Consider the following 17,305-nt stretch of genomic DNA (forward strand, 5'->3'; position numbering starts at 1 on the left):
TTGACCTCTGCTTGGCACCGACTATCCGTTCTGCCTATCCCTTGGTACCATCGTGCTATCCCGTGCTCTGACCCCGGCCTGATCTAGTTTACGTCCCTGTCTTTGCCCCTTGGTAGCTCTGTCCTATAGTTACCTTTCTAGCAGTCTTCCTTCAGCTCCTAGCTCCCTGGAGCTTAGGCCACGCCCCTTGCAGTCAGGTGCTTCAGGTCCTATCAGGCCTGAAGCAATCTCTCTTCAGTCCCATTCACCATGCGTTCCTGGGAGCCTGAGGCTGTCTTCGGGACCCGTCTTCCTGGGAGATTGCATCGGTGAGTGTCACTTACCACCCCTCCTGTGATACCACCCAGGGCAGGCAAGTGGTGGCCGCAAGAAGTGTGGTGTGGATGTGTGAGCTGACACTGGGGTTCGCTTAGCTCATTTTCAGCCTATTGTAGTAGTTGAATGGACAAGTGAGTCCCCCTTTACAATCACATCCAAGCTACGAGTGCAGCAAGTGGGTGATGCTTTTGACATTCCAGTTTATGTGATCTGATAATAGAACATGTAGCTGTTGTATCTCCTCATATGTTCCCCTTATTATCGCCTGTATTTGTGTTATTGCATGTGAACTTTATGATGATGTTACATTGTCATCTTCTCATTTAGGTGCCTACAATATCGAATCCTCTCAGTGGAGATCTTCTATATAAGAGAATTTTCCTGATTGACCCATCAAGGATGGATAGAGACAAGGAGCAGATGGCAGAGAGGATATTACACCTCACCCTAGAGATCCTCTTCCGGCTTACTGGAGAGGTGAGAGATTCTGATGACGTCACATTACATCATTCTTATCTATGGGAATAACAGATGGACAGAACTGGAGAAGTGAGGACTCTGGAAATGTCTGTAGTGAGATTTATTAATGTGTCTCTCCATAATCAGGATTACACAGTAGTGAAGAAGACCACAACTGAGGACTTTCAGGACCCTGTGTCTGAGGCATGGGGAAGACCCCTGAGCCCAATCATGGGGCCTCCACCTCACTCCCTCATACATGAGGACATCAATGACCAGAAGATCCTAGAACTCACCTACAAGATGATTGAGCTACTGACAGGAGAGGTGACACTGCTGGGAGTGCTGGGACAATATACAGTAATGCTACTGTAACTCTAAAGGTATTGGGGGAATGACTGTATCATTGTATGTGTCAGGTTCCTATAAGGTGTCAGGATGTCACCGTCTATTTCTCCATGGAGGAGTGGGAGTATTTAGAAGGGCACAAAGATCTGTACAAGGAAATCATGATGGAGGCTCCCCAGCCCCTCACATCACCAGGTAACAGACATGACTAAATACACACGGCCTATAATTATCTGTATGGAAAGAATGAATTCAGTCCTTGTATGTGTTTCTTGCAGTTATATCTAGTGAGAGAACAACACCAGAGAGATGTCCCCGTCCTCTTCTTCCACAGGATTGTAAACAAGAAAATCTCAATGTTCCTCAGGATCATCAGGTAGATGGAGAGAAGGTGTCATGAGATCTCCCCTATGATGTGCAGACAGCTGTGAAGGTCTTGTGTTCAGTCTTGTTTTATCCACCAGTATTATATGTTTTATACTTGTGTAATGAGAACGGTGGAGATGGCAGGATTAGAGCTGATCATAGATGTGATTTCTCCATCTGTCTGTGACTTGTACAAAATTTGTTTCAGGGTGAAGATCTGGCTAATATTAATACTACAGAGACATATGTGAGTGGTGATGGGCTGTGGAAAGAGGAGATTCCTACATATGACTACCCAGGTGAGTAGTAATCGCTAAATGAAGAGAAGTCACAGAATTTCCTCAGTCACTGGCTGTCACTGTTTAATCGGTGGTGTAGTCGCACCACATCCCAATTAAAGGTCACCATTCTGCCACTATACACTACATGCTCCTCCACCCAAAACTGTCCCTATCAGTTTGAACATTTATATAAGAAATTGTACTGTAGCCATGTATTGTTGAATCTGCAAGTCCAGGAAATAAAAGTTACCCATCTTTAGCAGAGTAATTAGAGAACAAAATTTCAGGGTATAAAAAAAGAAAATCTTGCTTTCCCAACATATTGTTACCCTTTCATAAATCACTTGTGAGGCCACATGTAGAGTAAAGGATCCATTTTTGGGCTTCACATGTTTAAATGTCTAATATTTTCTTAAAAAGTCTCATCAAAAAGAAAATATTGTCCCCTACTATAGTTTGGATTGCCAAGTACTACCGTGTCACATACCCTAATTTATGAATGCACAACATTACTTGCTCCAAAGGCCACATTGCCATACTGAACCAATCCCAAGGGCCACAAAAAATGTAAAGGGTACTTATATATGAATATGTCACTAGAATAACCATCAGTACATTAATACATCACCAGAACCAAGTTTTGAATATTTGATGAGTTTCTGTTCCAAAAAAAATCAGTATGAACACACGCTAACTTAGGCCTCCTTCACATGTCCTCGTGATTCATGTACAGGAAAAACCAATAATGGTGAGATCCGTGGTCTCTGTGCCATCCGTATGTACGTATGTAACATGCGTGTGTCCGTTTGCTGTTCTGTTTGTCTGTGTTTCACATCCATGTGTCACATACCAGCACCTGGGAAAGGCAGTACAGTTCACGCTGATCCGAGACACCAGCTGCTGAAGGCAGTGCTCATCGTTGTTGCTTGTTTTCCCTGAGATCAGCGCGACCAGGCAGCAATGATGGGAGTTGTATTCAGCAACTATTTCACTCCTGTGTAAAATAAAGAATTAATTTTAAAAAAATAGCGTGGACTCCCCCACAATTTTCATAATCAACAGAGGGAAAGCCCACAGCTAGGGACTGATGTTAATAATCTGGGAAAGGGGCACTATCCCAAAAGGCTCCCAGGCTATTAATAACAGCTTACAGCTGTTTGCTTAGCCTTTACTGGTGAATTTACGGGGGAACGCTGAAAAAAAAATGACGAAGGTTTCCCCCTATAAATTTAAAGTAGCAAAGGCTAAACAAACAGCTGTAGGCTGATATTAATAGCCAGGGAAGGGGTCAGAGATATTCCCCCTTCAGGCTACCGACATCAGCCTTCAACTGTCCCAGAAATGTCACATCCATAAAATGCGCCAAATCTGACGCTTAACCTCTCATCACACCTGCCCTGGGGTGGTGGCAAGTGAGGTAATAGTGTTGGGGTTGTGTATTGTCAGGTGACGTTAATCCCAGCCCCAAACTGCGCTCTGGCGGCCATTTCCCTGAAATCCACTCGAGTGAAAATGATGAAAAGTATTGGGACTCCGCTAATATTTTCTACAAACCAGAAGCCTACCGCAGCCCAACACCCACTCCTCCCAGGGGGAAATAGGAAAAAATATAATTTGCAACTTCTCCTGAATCGGACAACATCATATTGTTTGGGCACATGACAGGGCTCAGAAGGGAAGGAGTACAATTTGGTTATGGGTATTCAGATGCTACTGGAATAGTTTACGGGCACCCCTTGCAGAATACCTAAGGTGTCAGAACGGTGGAAAAACAGAACACTAGAAAATCGCATAAAGTGATTGTATGACCCCCATGAAATTCATCTTTAGGAGTAGTGACTATTTTGACTCCACAGGTAAACTCTAGAGATGAGTGGTGTTCAATTCGAAATGTTTGCCAATTTCAAATTCAACCTGTTTTGGGCGGTGTTTGAGTCATTCGACCAATGTGAACAATTTGCTTCAAATTTGGCAGTTCGAGGTTATGTTCGATAACGCTTCGTTCACCAAAAGCGTAACTGGATTTTCACAGTAATACTGTTATTCAATGTTAATATACAGTTTCAGTGTATAGTGGGCGGGGGATAGATCTGTGCTGAAATAATGCTGATCTCCATTTTTTTTTTTTTTTACTGCATTTACAGTGGAGCGGTGCAGTCTGTCAGCCTATCGGCACACACACACAGAAAAGTGCATTTTTTGCACACAAGCAAGGGCATGTGTCATTGGCTGTGTATGTCACATGACCTTGCCCTATAAGACCCAGCCATTTTCCCCGTCACCGCCATTTCCTCAGTGCTGCATTCTGTGTCAGACGGCACCGCTGCTGCTGTGCGGCTAAACAGTGTTAGTTAGTCAGCCAGATAGTGAGCGAATTTCAATTTAGATAGAGAAATAGGTTTAGGGAGTAGGGGCTAGTTTTAATATCAGCCCTTTTGAGGGCTAGTTCATAGAAGTAGGGACAAGTTGTAATATCAGCCCTTTTGAGGGCTAGCTCAGAGAAGTAGGGACTAGTTGTAATATCAGCCCTTTTGAGGGCTAGGTTAGAGCAGTTCATAGCACTTTTTGCCAGGCAGGTCTGTGCCAGTGCTGTGCAAGTGTTTTTCACAGCATATGGCCAAATCTATCTCAGCCAATCCTTTGGGGCTAGTAGTGTAGCACTGCTGTGAAGAAAGCTACACCACCTGTCTTTAGTAGCCAATTTTTTACTGCATCTAGCCCAGGTAATCCTTTTGGGCTAGTAGCAGTGTCTGGTAGTCAGCGGTGTAGCCCACCTGTGAAGCAAGCTACACCGCCTGTGTATCTAATAACAATTTTTTACTGCATCTAGCCCAGGTAATCCTTTTGGGCTAGTAGCAGTGTCTGGTAGTCAGCGGTGTAGCCCACCTGTGAAGCAAGCTACACCGCCTGTGTATCTAATAACAATTTTTAACTGCATCTAGCCTAGGCAATCCTTTTGGGCTAGTAGCAGTGTCTGGTAGTCAGCGGTGTAGCCCACCTGTGAAGCAAGCTACACCGCCTGTGTATCTAATAACAATTTTTAACTGCATTTAGCCCAGGCAATCCTTTTGGGCTAGTAGCAGTGTCTGGTAGTCAGCGGAGTAGCCCAGCTGTGAAGCAAGCTACACCGCCTGTGTATCTAATAACAATTTTTAACTGCATCTAGCCCAGGCAATCCTTTGGGCCTTGTAGCAGTGTCTGGTAGTCAGCGGAGTAGCCCAGCTGTGAAGCAAGCTACACCGCCTGTGTATCTAATAACAATTTTTAACTGCATCTAGCCCAGGCAATCCTTTGGGCCTAGTACCACAGTTTGGCCCCTCAGCTCTGCTTGGTTTCCATCCATATAGTTTTTTGTGCCAACAACTACACAGTTGCCAATTAGTTAACCTCCAAAATGAGTGGGAAAAGGCCTGCTGCTGGTGGAAAGGGGAATAGGCATGTTGGAAAGGGAAAAAAGTTTGTGTCCGTGGGGTAGGTGGTAAAGCAACAGTAACATCTGCAGAAGAAAGACAATCTTCCAACCAAACTAAGATGTCTACTTCTTTTCGTGGACAATCTGAAATGATCCATTTCTTACGGACACGACCATCATTACCAATTGTAGATGAGACACAAAAAGAGCAGGTGCTTGAATGGATATCAAGCGCTCCATCAAGTGGGCTCTCCTCCACTTCAACTTCAACATCACAAATACTCCAGCCCTCAGAGGTGTTACCCCAATCGCACTTGCTTCCTCACAGCTCCCAAGTCTCCAGCCGCCCGTCTGAGTATGGGGTAACACAGATGGTTGAGTCTGCAGAGCTGTTCACTCATACTATAGCCTGGGAATCAGAGGTCTGCTCCAAAGCTTCTGTGAGTCCAGATGAGGAAATGATCTGCACTGATGCCCAAAAGCTTTGTGAGTCGGATCCAGGCCCAGATGAAGAAAGTTCTGAGCATAATGTAGACCCTCATTCCCAAACTGTAACTCCTGTTGGTGGAGACAATGAGGAAGCTGCTGATGAGACTGAGATACCTGATTGGAACGACAACTTGACTTTTCGGTCAGGGCAGGAAGAGGTTGGCTCTGAGGACGATGGGTGTGAGAACACACAGGGTGATGATGACGAGATTGGAGATCTCACTTACTGTCAACCCACAGTCAGCCAGTCGATGAGGTCAGCAGAGGAGGTGGAGGAGGATGCTAGTGACGACGAGGTTAGGTTGCGCTTTCCTGGACAGAGACGGGGTACTGGAAGCACGTCAACAACTGCATCCTCAACCACAACTCTGCCTTTGAGCAGAAGTCGTGGTGGCTCTTCAGGTCGCATGGGCTCTAATTCTTGCCTAGCCTGGGCCTTTTTTGAGATCGCAAAGGATGACCCAACTCATGTTATCTGTAAGATTTGTCACCAAAATCTAAGTAGAGGCCAAAAAATCAATAGTTTGAGTACTTCATGCATGAACCATCACATGGATATGAAGCATAAGTCGCAGTGGGAAGCTCACTGTGCTACAATGCCGCCTAACGGGCTGGGCCAGCCACTGTCTGCCCCATCAAGTGCATTTGCGTTTTCTTCATCCTCTGTGACTGTGGGGACAGCAGTCACACATGCTTTTGGACGCAGACCTTCCACCTCTTTACCCGCAACAGCCAGTGTGATTGACAGGTTGTCAGTTCTTTTGGAAGTGGAAACACCTGCTGGTGTTGAGCGCTCTCCGACATCGAGAGCACCACCTTTGGATGAAGGCAACATAATATCTCCGCCTGCACCTCCCTCACAGACCAGCAGTTTGCCGGGGACACCCTACTCAACTCTGTCTCAGCACAGCAGCCAGCCCTCGGTCCCTCAGATGTGGACAAGTAAAAGATCATTTCCTCCTAGCCATGACAAAGCTAAGAGGTTGAATTTCACCGTCTGCAAGCCGTTGGCTACAGAAATGCTGCCTTTCCGCCTGGTGGACACAGAGGATTTTCAAGACCTTATGTCCATCGCAGTGTCCCAGTACCACATGCCCAGTCGCCACTACTTCTCAAAGAAAGCTGTTCCTGTGCTACACCAGCATGTCGCACACAACATCACCACTTCCTTGAGAAACTCTGTGTGTGACAGGGTGCATTTCACCACAGACACATGGACGAGTAAGCAAGGACAGGGACGTTACATGTCGGTGACTGGGCACTGGGTAACTATGGTGACAGCAGGAGAAGGGGCTGCTGTACAAGTCTTGCTGTCCCCATGAGTTGTGCGTCAATCCTCTGTATGTAGAAGTTCCTTCACTGCTTCTGCCTCCTCAACCTCGTCTCGGTTCTCCACCTGCACCCAAAGCCTGTCTGGTAATGCCACCCGCGTTCTAACTGCGCAGAAGGAATCCTGCACACCTCCTTACTATGCTGGCAGCAGGGCTCAACGGCATCAGGCGGTGTTTACGTTGAAATGTCTTGGAAATGTGAGTCACACAGCTGAGGAGTTGTGGTCAGTTCTGGAGACCGTTTCATCAGTGGTTGTCTTCACTGAACCTGCAGCCAGGGAAGGCCATGTGCGACAATGCTGCAAACCTGGGTGCCTCCCTTCGCCGGGGCAATGTGACACACGTGCCTTGTATGGCTCACGTCTTGAACCTGGTTGTCCAGCAATTTTTAGCCCACTATCCCGGCCTAGATGGGCTTCTGCAGAGGGCACGGTCGCTGTGTGCTCACTTCCACCGTTCGCATCCCGCAGCTCAACGACTTGCATCTCTACAGAAGTTGTTCAGCCTGCCAGTTCACCGGCTGAAATGCGATGTGCCGACACGATGGAATTCAACTCTGCACATGTTGCAGCTCCTGTGGCATCACTGACGAGCCCTGGTGCAATACATTATGACGTATAGCCTGGGCCAACGAGATCCAGAGGTGGGGCAAATCACGCTGCTGGAGTGGTTTCAGATCAAGGACCTATTTACCGTTCTGCTCAGATTTGAAATGGCGACGAAGATGTTTAGTGCTGGCGATGCCATTATCAGCATGACTATTCCGGTCATTTACATGCTGGAGCGCACTTTGAACAGTATTCGGAGTCAGATGGTGGGACAAGAGGAGGGGGAGGAAGTACAGGAGGAGTCGTATGCGGAAGGGATAACAAGATCTCCAAGGTTCAGACGGTCAGCAGTACCAAGGCGGCAGGCATGGGAGGGTGGGGGAGAGGGATTAACGAGGGCGCATGGTAGCAGCCAAGCTGTTGAGGAAGGTGCAGGAGCCAAGGAACAAATGGAGGACGAACTGGGGATTGGCATGGAAGACTCATCAGATGAGGGAGACCTTGATTACATTTCTGTTGTGCGAGGTTGGGGGGAGAGGACAGAGCAAGGAAGCATGATTCTTACCTCACCGCCACCAACACAACAAAGACTTGGTGCCTTCTTGCTGCACTACCTGCAACATGACCCTCGGATTGTCAGAATTCTAAGTAATGCCGACTACTGGGTTGCCACACTCTTAGATCCTCGGTACAAGAGTAAATTTGGCGAAATAATTCCTGCCATAGAAAGGGATTCACGCACGCAGGAGTATCAGCAGAAGCTGTTACAGCATCTTAGATCTGCTTTTCCACAAAACACCAGTGGTGCACATAGTGAATCTCACAGTTCTAACTTGCCAACCGTGGGACTGTCGAGTCATCACTCAAACTGTAACAGTAACACCGAATCTGGTGGTAACAGCAATTTTGTGGAATCGTTTCACCAATTTTTTAGACCATCCTTTGCAAGGCCAGAAGAGACAAGAAGTCTGACACATGGTCAACGCCTAGAGAGGATGGTACAGGAGTATCTCCAAGTGAACATCAATGCCATGACTGTGGAAGTGGACCCTTGCTCATTTTGAGCTTCCAATCTGGGAAAATGGCCTGAGCTCGCCACTCACGCCTTGGAGATCCTGTCGTGCCCCGCAGCCAGCGTTCTCTCTGAACGTCTCTTCAGCACTTCTGGTGGTGTGCTGACAGATAAGCGCACGCGGCTGTCCAGTGACAATGTAGACAGACTAACGTTCATCAAGATGAACAAGTCATGGATCTGCAAGGACTTTTCTACCCCTGTGTCATCCTGGGGAGACTAAAGGCTTGTGGATTTTTGAATGTGCTGCATGAACGTCACCATTTTAAGCTTGCAACTCTGGGGCAATTGATGCCACTTAAGTGGTGTCTTAGAAACAAAAACCAGCAAATAATTCCAGCGGATGCTTCCTACTTGGCCATAAAATCCATTTTATTTTTATCTTTTATCCGTTTATCCGATAAACGCGTAGTCTGCACGCATAAAGCAGCAGTGTCCCCTTTTTTCTTCTGACCCCCTGTATACACTCACTGGCCACTTTATTAGGTACACCTGTCCAACTGTGTGTTAAGACTTAATTTCTAATCTGCCAATCACATGGCGGCAACTCAGTGCATTTAGGCATGTAGACATGGTCAAGACAATCTCCTGCAGTTCAAACCGAGCATCAGTATGGGGAAGAAAGGTGATTTGAGTGCCTTTGAACGTGGCATGATTGTTGGTGCCAGAAGGGCTGGTCTGAGTATTTCAGAAACTGCTGATCTACTGGGATTTTCACGCACAACCATCTCTAGGGTTTACAGAGAATGGTCCGAAAAAGAAAAAAAATCCAGTGAGCGGCAGTTCTGTGGCCGGAAATGCCTTGTTGATGCCAGAGGTCAGAGGAGAATGGGCAGACTGGTTCGAGCTGATAGAAAGGCAACAGTGACTCAAATTGCCACCCGTTACAACCAAGGTAGGCAGAAGAGCATCTCTGAACGCACAGTGCGTCGAACTTTGAGGCAGATGGGCTACAGCAGCAGAAGACCACACCGGGTACCACTCCTCTCAGCTAAGAACAGGAAACTGAGGCTACAATTTGCACAAGCTCATCGAAATTGGACAGTAGAAGATTGGAAAAACGTTGCCTGGTCTGATGAGTCTCGATTTCTGCTGCGACATTCGGATGGTAGGGTCAGAATTTGGCGTAAACAACATGAAAGCATGGATCCATCCTGCCTTGTATCAACGGTTCAGGCTGGTGGTGGTGGTGTCATGGTGTGGGGAATTTTTTCTTGGCACTCTTTGGGCCCCTTGGTACCAATTGAGCATCGTTGCAATGCCACAGCCTACCTGAGTATTGTTGCTGACCATGTCCATCCCTTTATGACCACAATGTACCCAACATCTGATGGCTACTTTCAGCAGGATAATGCGCCATGTCATAAAGCTCGAATCATCTCAGATTGGTTTCTTGAACATGACAATGAGTTCACTGTACTCAAATGGCCTCCTCAGTCACCAGATCTCAATCCAATAGAGCATCTTTGGGATGTGGTGGAACGGGAGATTCGCATCAGGGATGTGCAGCCGACAAATCTGCGCCAACTGTGTGATGCCATCATGTCAATATGGTCCAAAATCTCTGAGGAATGCTTCCAGCACCTTGTTGAATCTCTGCCACGAAGAATTGAGGCAGTTCTGAAGGCAAAAGGGGGTCCAACCCGTTACTAGCATGGTGTACCTAATAAAGTGGCCAGTGAGTGTATATCTGGGTTTCTGCCACATGGAACTATTTTAAAAGATAAAAATAAAATGGATTTTATGGCCAAGTAGGAAACATCCGCTGGAATTATTTGCTGGTTTTTGTTTCTATTGCAACATGGGTGTGCCTCTCCCATTACAACTCCGTGCAGCTTCCTGGCAGTGAGCAGAACCACTAAGGTTGTCTAACTGGGTGAGCTGGCTATAATTTTTCTTGTTTTATGTGGTGTCTGTGCCCAAATTTTTGGAAAAAATGGAGATTCTTGTTGGAGTCCCCTTGCTGTGTTTTACATGATTTTAGAAGGGCATGACATGCCTATATCTGTGTCTCCTCCTCCTTTTACTCCTCCACCTCTTTTCTTTTTGCATGACTATATGTACTTGTCACTTTTCCATGTGTTTGTTGTGTCTTCTGAGTCGTTTGTCAGCTTTTGGACACCTTTGAAGGTGTTTTCTATGTGTTTGTATGTGTTTGTGTTTGCCTGCCATTGCTTTCAATGGTGTTCGACAAACATTCGATGAACACACCCCCAATTTGACTAATCGAATTGAATTCGAACACTAGGGTGGTGGCTCATCTCTAGTAAACTCTTGAATCTAGCACGCAGTAGATGCTGGAGAGTGAAAATTGTATACTGCTCCAAAAAATAAAGGGAACACTATTCCATTTGCAACAGGCTGTTTGTGTTCCCTTTATTTTTTTGAGCAGTATATATATGCCATTTGAGTGCCCAATAAGTGGTGCCCAGCTTGCTTCTGGAGACACGACCACCATAAATTTTTAAGTGAGTTCTTCCTGCTACAGCAATATCAAAAATGTGGACGGTAACAGTATTTGGGCACACAGCAGAATTCAGAAACAAGTGAATTCAGAAGCAAATAAATACTTATTTGGCTTTGGAAGCACAGATTTTGCTGGATTGGTTCATGGAAGCCATGTTGCTTTTCAATATCTACTTGCTTTACAAGTTATACTGTTAAATTAATAACTGGTTTTGTCTTGGCAAATAATCTCTTTTTCCTACATAACTTGCAATTTCTTTGGGTATTTTAGAAATGTTATAAAAATATAATTCAGCATAATTTATTAAAAAATAATCATTATTGTTGGCAGGTGACTACACCAAGAGATCAGAGGGTCAACTGACATCTTCAGTTTTTAAATCTGATGACCTTGGTATCACTCAAGATAGAACTGATGTCTATGCTACTATTCCACAAATACAGTCATCCTTTCACAGCAAAGATCTATCATCTGATCCTTTTGAACAGGTCCTATCTTCTGATTCATCACAGTTTATTAAAAAAAATAAAAGTCACAAAAGAGATATTAAATATCTAACTGCTCATACAGCAAAAAAGCCATTTTCAAGTGCAGAATCTGAAAAAAGTTTTTCCCTCAAAACGACTGTTACACATCCAAAAATTCACATAGAGGTTGTTACACAAAAAAGAGTTCACACAAGGAAGAAACCAAATTCATGTTCAGAATGTGGGAAATGTTTTGCAAGTAAGTCAAAACTGGTTACACATCAGAGAACTCACGCAGGAGAAACGTTATGTTCATGTTCAGTATGTGGGAAACATTTTAACCAAAAATCACATCTTATTAGACATCAGAGAACTCACACGGGGGAGAAGCCATATTCATGTACAGAATGTGGTAAATATTTTGCAGATAAATCATATCTTGTTACACATCAGAGAACTCACACAGGGGAGAAGCCATATTCATGTTCAGAATGTGGTAAATGTTTTGCACATAAATCATATCTTTTTACACATCAGAAAATTCACACAGGGGAAAAGCCATTTTCATGTGCAGAGTGTGGGAAATGTTTTATATATAGATCACATCTTTTTACACATCAGAGAACTCACACAGGGGAGAAGCCATTTTCATGTTTAGAATGTAAGAAATATTTTTCATATAAATCAACTCTTAATATACATCAGAGAACTCACACAGGAGAGAAGCCATTTTCATGTTTAATATGTGGGAAGTGTTTTGCAGATAGCTCATATCTTGCTACACATCAGAGATATCACACTGGGGAGAAGCCATTTTCATGTTTAGAATGTAAGAAATCTTTTACCAAAAAATGGAGTCTTACTAAACATCAAATATCTCACAAAGGGAGAAGCCATTATCATACCTAGAAGGTGGAAAATGTTTTACTTGAAAATCATATTTTGTTGACCTCAAAGGAAAACTCACAGATGTAAATCACACAATTTTGACAAACTGTAAAAGATAACGTATAACTGAGAGTCAAAGTAATGACAAAGAAGTAAACAAGAAGATTCGTTAGAACTTACATTTGAATTAAAGCATATGAAGTTAGTGAACATCTGTTATCTAAAAATCTAATTAAATGCAATATTTGAATATTTCACAGTTACATATTTATATATTCTCTATATGGACAAGAGTATTGCAACAACTCCACTTAAACCTCCCAAAAAATACCCAATATTTCCAACTCTCATTCTCAGCGATCTGCCATTCATCAGTCTGTTTTAATATACAATCTCCATGTTTGAACAAAGTCTTCTTGTACTACAATAATAGACATGTTTATATTGTAAATTACTATTTACATGTACAATACATTCCTTCTTTGGTGGAACATCTGATGTTATCCATTCCTAATAAAATAAAATGTCTCCCTCTCCCCGCCTCCCCTTATCTAAATTTGTAATGCCAGGGTAAGATTGTCTATTCAGAGACCTCATGTACATGAAATATTAGGGCTACCGCAACATCACATATTTCGGAAGAATAGTGCTATCTCCATAGTTCTTTATTCAATGATATATACCGTATTTTTCGGACTATAAGACGCACTTTTTCCCCAAAAAAAATCGTGAGGAAAATGGGGGGTGCGTCTTATAGTGCAAATGCAGGCTTACCGGGGGGAATTGCGGCGGCAGAGGTGCGGCGATGCTGAGGCGCAGTGGGTGGTACAGCGTGCACCTTAGCAGGATCCCTTCCTCAGGTGAGGTGACGCCGCGGCCCAGTGACCACAGAGAGCAGAGCCAGCTGAATCACGGGTTTCTTTTCGCAGATTGAGATGTCGGCTTCAGGAAAATGGCCACCGCGATCTCCATCGGTGCACGCGCTGACTACCGCAGCCATTTTCCTGAAGCCCCGGAAAGCAGAGTACTCAATCTGCGCACGCTCGGCCTCAGGAAGATGGCCGCCGCCACCCAGAAACCCATGATTAACCCGGCTCTGCTGCTCGCACCTCTGCCGCCGCCACACCACTGCCGCAACCCCCCGTGGAAACCAGGCCGCGGCGTCGCCCACCTTAGCAGGAAGGGATCCTGCTAAGGTGCACTCCCCACAGCCCACAATGAACATCAGCATCACCGACACCGGACCAGACCTATCCTGAGGAAGGGACCATGCCTCCTGTGATCCTGCTGTACCACCGCCAGCCCTCAGGTAAGAAACCTTAAATTCGGACAATAAGACGGACCCCCATCTTATAATAATCTTTTTTTCTGCTATTTTCACCCCAAAATTTGGGGTGCGTCTTATAGTCTGAAAAATACGGTGGATCAGGCAACGTCCTCGCATTTAGGCAGTTTCTACTTTACTCTAACACTTTGTATAGCAACAAGAAAAGGGAGCCTCATTATACCGAGTAGAGGAGCTCCAGGGACAAAGACCCCTGTCTCGTACTAACATGCTGGAAGCCAGGCCTAAAGTATCCAGCCACGGGGCCCAAATTCTCTCAATTTTGGTTTTAGCGTTTTTTTAATCACTTTCTCATACAGTCGTGTAGTAATGATTTTGTTAATCACGTTTTGTAGGAGATTTCATCTGAGTCCATCTAAATGTTATCAATTTTGAGTTAGGTCCATATGGGAGCTGAAACTCCTAAACCCTTCATCCAACTTTAATGTGGATACCCTCAAATGAAAGCTGAAAGTCTGAACTTCAACTGCATCTGAATTGTTTTGCTTAAAATTCATTGTGGTAATGTCTAGAACCAAAATTAGAAAAATGTTGTCTCTGTCCAAATATATATGGACCTAACTGTATGTGTAGCAAACAATAAATGTCCTACCGCAGTTCTACCATGTGAGTCATGTCAGTTCTCCTAGATTCCCTAATAAAATAACCATTGAGTCTCCAACCAAACCTGCTAATTATGGTTTTAGTAAAGATTGCTCAACAATAGTACTGATATCATGTTCAGTAAACACTAATAAGATAGATCAAAGAATATCCATAATGCTACCTGTTATACAGACTATAGGGGACAGATCCTCACAGATTTAACATGAAAGATGGAGAAAGGTGTAACAGTGTATCTGTGTGTGTATGTATGTGTGTGTGTGTGTGTATATATATATATATATATATATATATATATATATATATATATATATATATATATATATATATATATATAATATTATGTGCGTGCGTTTTACTGGCCAGCAATACACAGCAGTTAAATAGCCATAGAGGAATCGATGAGCAACCAGAAACTTACAGAACCATATGGGCAGTCCCATCAATATAAGAGCAATACATGATTATCACATGCAGGCCCTTGTATACCCCAAAAAAGTCAAAAAGATATAAATCTATATATAGGACTTATATCCATCTGTATGGTGTCATCCTTGTCTCTTCTTAGTGACTTATCCAAGAACTCTATTTTATCCACATCAGATAGGTAAGTGATGTGGATATTGCAATCATTGGTGTTTAAGTGTTTAATGAAACTATACAGACAAATATCTTTAGAAAGCCAACCTCCACCAACACGTTGCTGCATGCCTCCTCATCAGACCTGTCACAGTTCCACCCCTCAGTGTGTCTGCGATAAAGTTACTGACAGCTTGGCCATCCTATCTGGTACAGAGGCGTGCTGAGCTGTCGGTACTTTGACCGCTCGATTATCCAATCTGAGACTGGGAAGCGTTGGCTGTTTCCAAGTGTTTATTTTCCCTGGTGATTGCCATGCTACTTAACTGAACTGTTTCTCCCAGATCTCTGCAACACGTACATCATCTAGTGAGGTTTGTGCTCCTTGTGCCTTGAGTTCTGTGTTCTTGATCTTTTTTTGCCTGACCTTGGACTACGTTCTGACCATCTGTCTGTTTAACCCCTTCTGCACTGATCAGTTATGCTCCTGTATTCTGACCTCGAAACGTTACCTCACTACGCTTTTCTCTCTTCCTTCTGTTTATGATGTACCTTCCTGACTTCTGAGCATGGACTTCTTGACTATCCTGACTCACGGTTTGACCATGAGAAGTGACTAGCTTCACAACACTCTAAGCATACAACACAATCTGTCCCTACATGACAATTTCTCTGCCTCCGCAGAATATGTTCTGCGGATCGAGAGTTTGAAAAACATGCTGAGGACTTAGAGCTTAGCTTCTATGAACGTGGCTACAGTCGACGGATGGTTAAAAAGGCATATAACCCTGCCAAGCATTCATCCCAAATTTTTCTACTATATAAATCTCACTATAAACCACACTTGGTCATTTGATTTTTTTATCACCAATTTCCATTCCCAGTTTTTGTATTTGAGAGAGGCCCTCAATAAATCATGACCAATTTTTAAAGCAGATCCCATCATTGATAAATTTATTTCCGATAAACCCGCCATTACCACCCGTCGCTCTAAAAAACGTTTGTGACTTTCTTATACGTAGCAACTGTGTTGGTGAACCCAAGACCACATTCTTGGATGCTCGTGCAGATAAGGTGTGGATATGTTCCGTGTGGTCGGTGTGTGGCATGCTCCAATACTGGTCGATGTGATTCATTTTTCAATGCTAATTAAACTGTAAAATTAAGAAACGAATTACATGTACCAATAGAAATTTATTATACTATGCTACATGTCCATGTGGACTTATCTACATTGGTTTGACAACTCGCCCATTCAAAGTTCAAGTTAGACAACGTGTCTTGGGTATAATAGCCGCCTCTGACCACACATACTCATCCACACTTAAAACTATACCACGTCACTTTTGGATGCACAACCACTGCAATACTACCCTCCTCAGAGTAAAGAGTATCGATTCTATTGATATCAACATCTGTGGAGGGAAGATATCGCAGAGATTGTCTCTGCTTGAATCCTGTTGGATTTGGACCCTTAACACTCTGTATCCGCATGGATTGAGCGATATTAGCTCTGTCACATTTTAGTGACCATCGGCCATCTGTAAGATACATTTATCATCAGTGTGCGTATGTTTTTGATTCACCCATGTTTTGTTGTTTTTTACTTTTGGTTTTAACTAATCTTTTATTTCTAGGTGTCTATATTTTTTTTAATCCAGTCTTTATTTAAAGTTACCACATTTTTCAAAGACACAAGACAATACACAAAATATAAACCACCAGACACACAAAAATGCAATAAACAATAAGCGAACAAGGGATGATAGAGGAGGGGAGCGGAGGGAGGAAGATAGGAGTGGGAGGATTCCTGACCGATATCAGGCAATTAAAACATATATTCAAAAGTATAATTAACATACCAAATATAGAAGAGAAGGGCAAACCTCTCCGAACTAAGAAAAACAAAAAATATAAGGAAAAACTGTCCCATAAACCAACCAAGAGAGAAAGAAACTTTAGTCAGAGACAGATGGAAGGGGAGAGGCAAAAGTAGAGGAGGACCAAAGCAACCATAATTTACTGACTTGTTCTGGATAAATAGTCTGATGCGAGAAGATATTCATGGTGGAAATGGATATTTACTTTTTCGCATAAATGACTAAAGGACGGGGGGAGGACGACTTCCACAAAGCTGCAATACACTGCCTAGCAGCAATGAGAATGTGAACCACCACTCCTCTGTGTTCCATGGGAAAGGACTCAAACCAATATTCAGGACTGCCAAGGCAGGAGTAGGATGAATTTTAACTTTTATGACATCAGATATCCGTTCAAATACACAATCCCAAAATTTACAGATTAGAGAACAAAAACAGTTATGAGCTATTGA

General features: G+C 43.7%; 1 pseudogene; it reads left to right on the forward strand.

The window, feature by feature from the left end:
- The first annotated feature begins 615 nt into the window (after positions 1-615).
- The window catches only part of LOC141051131 (uncharacterized), an 82,205-nt pseudogene continuing 65,515 nt past the window's right edge, over positions 616-17,305 (forward strand).

The sequence above is a fragment of the Dendrobates tinctorius genome, unplaced genomic scaffold (genome assembly GCF_039654945.1).
Source record: "Dendrobates tinctorius isolate UK_male_01 unplaced genomic scaffold, ASM3965494v1 ptg000155l, whole genome shotgun sequence".
In the NCBI taxonomy this organism is placed as follows: domain Eukaryota; kingdom Metazoa; phylum Chordata; class Amphibia; order Anura; family Dendrobatidae; genus Dendrobates; species Dendrobates tinctorius.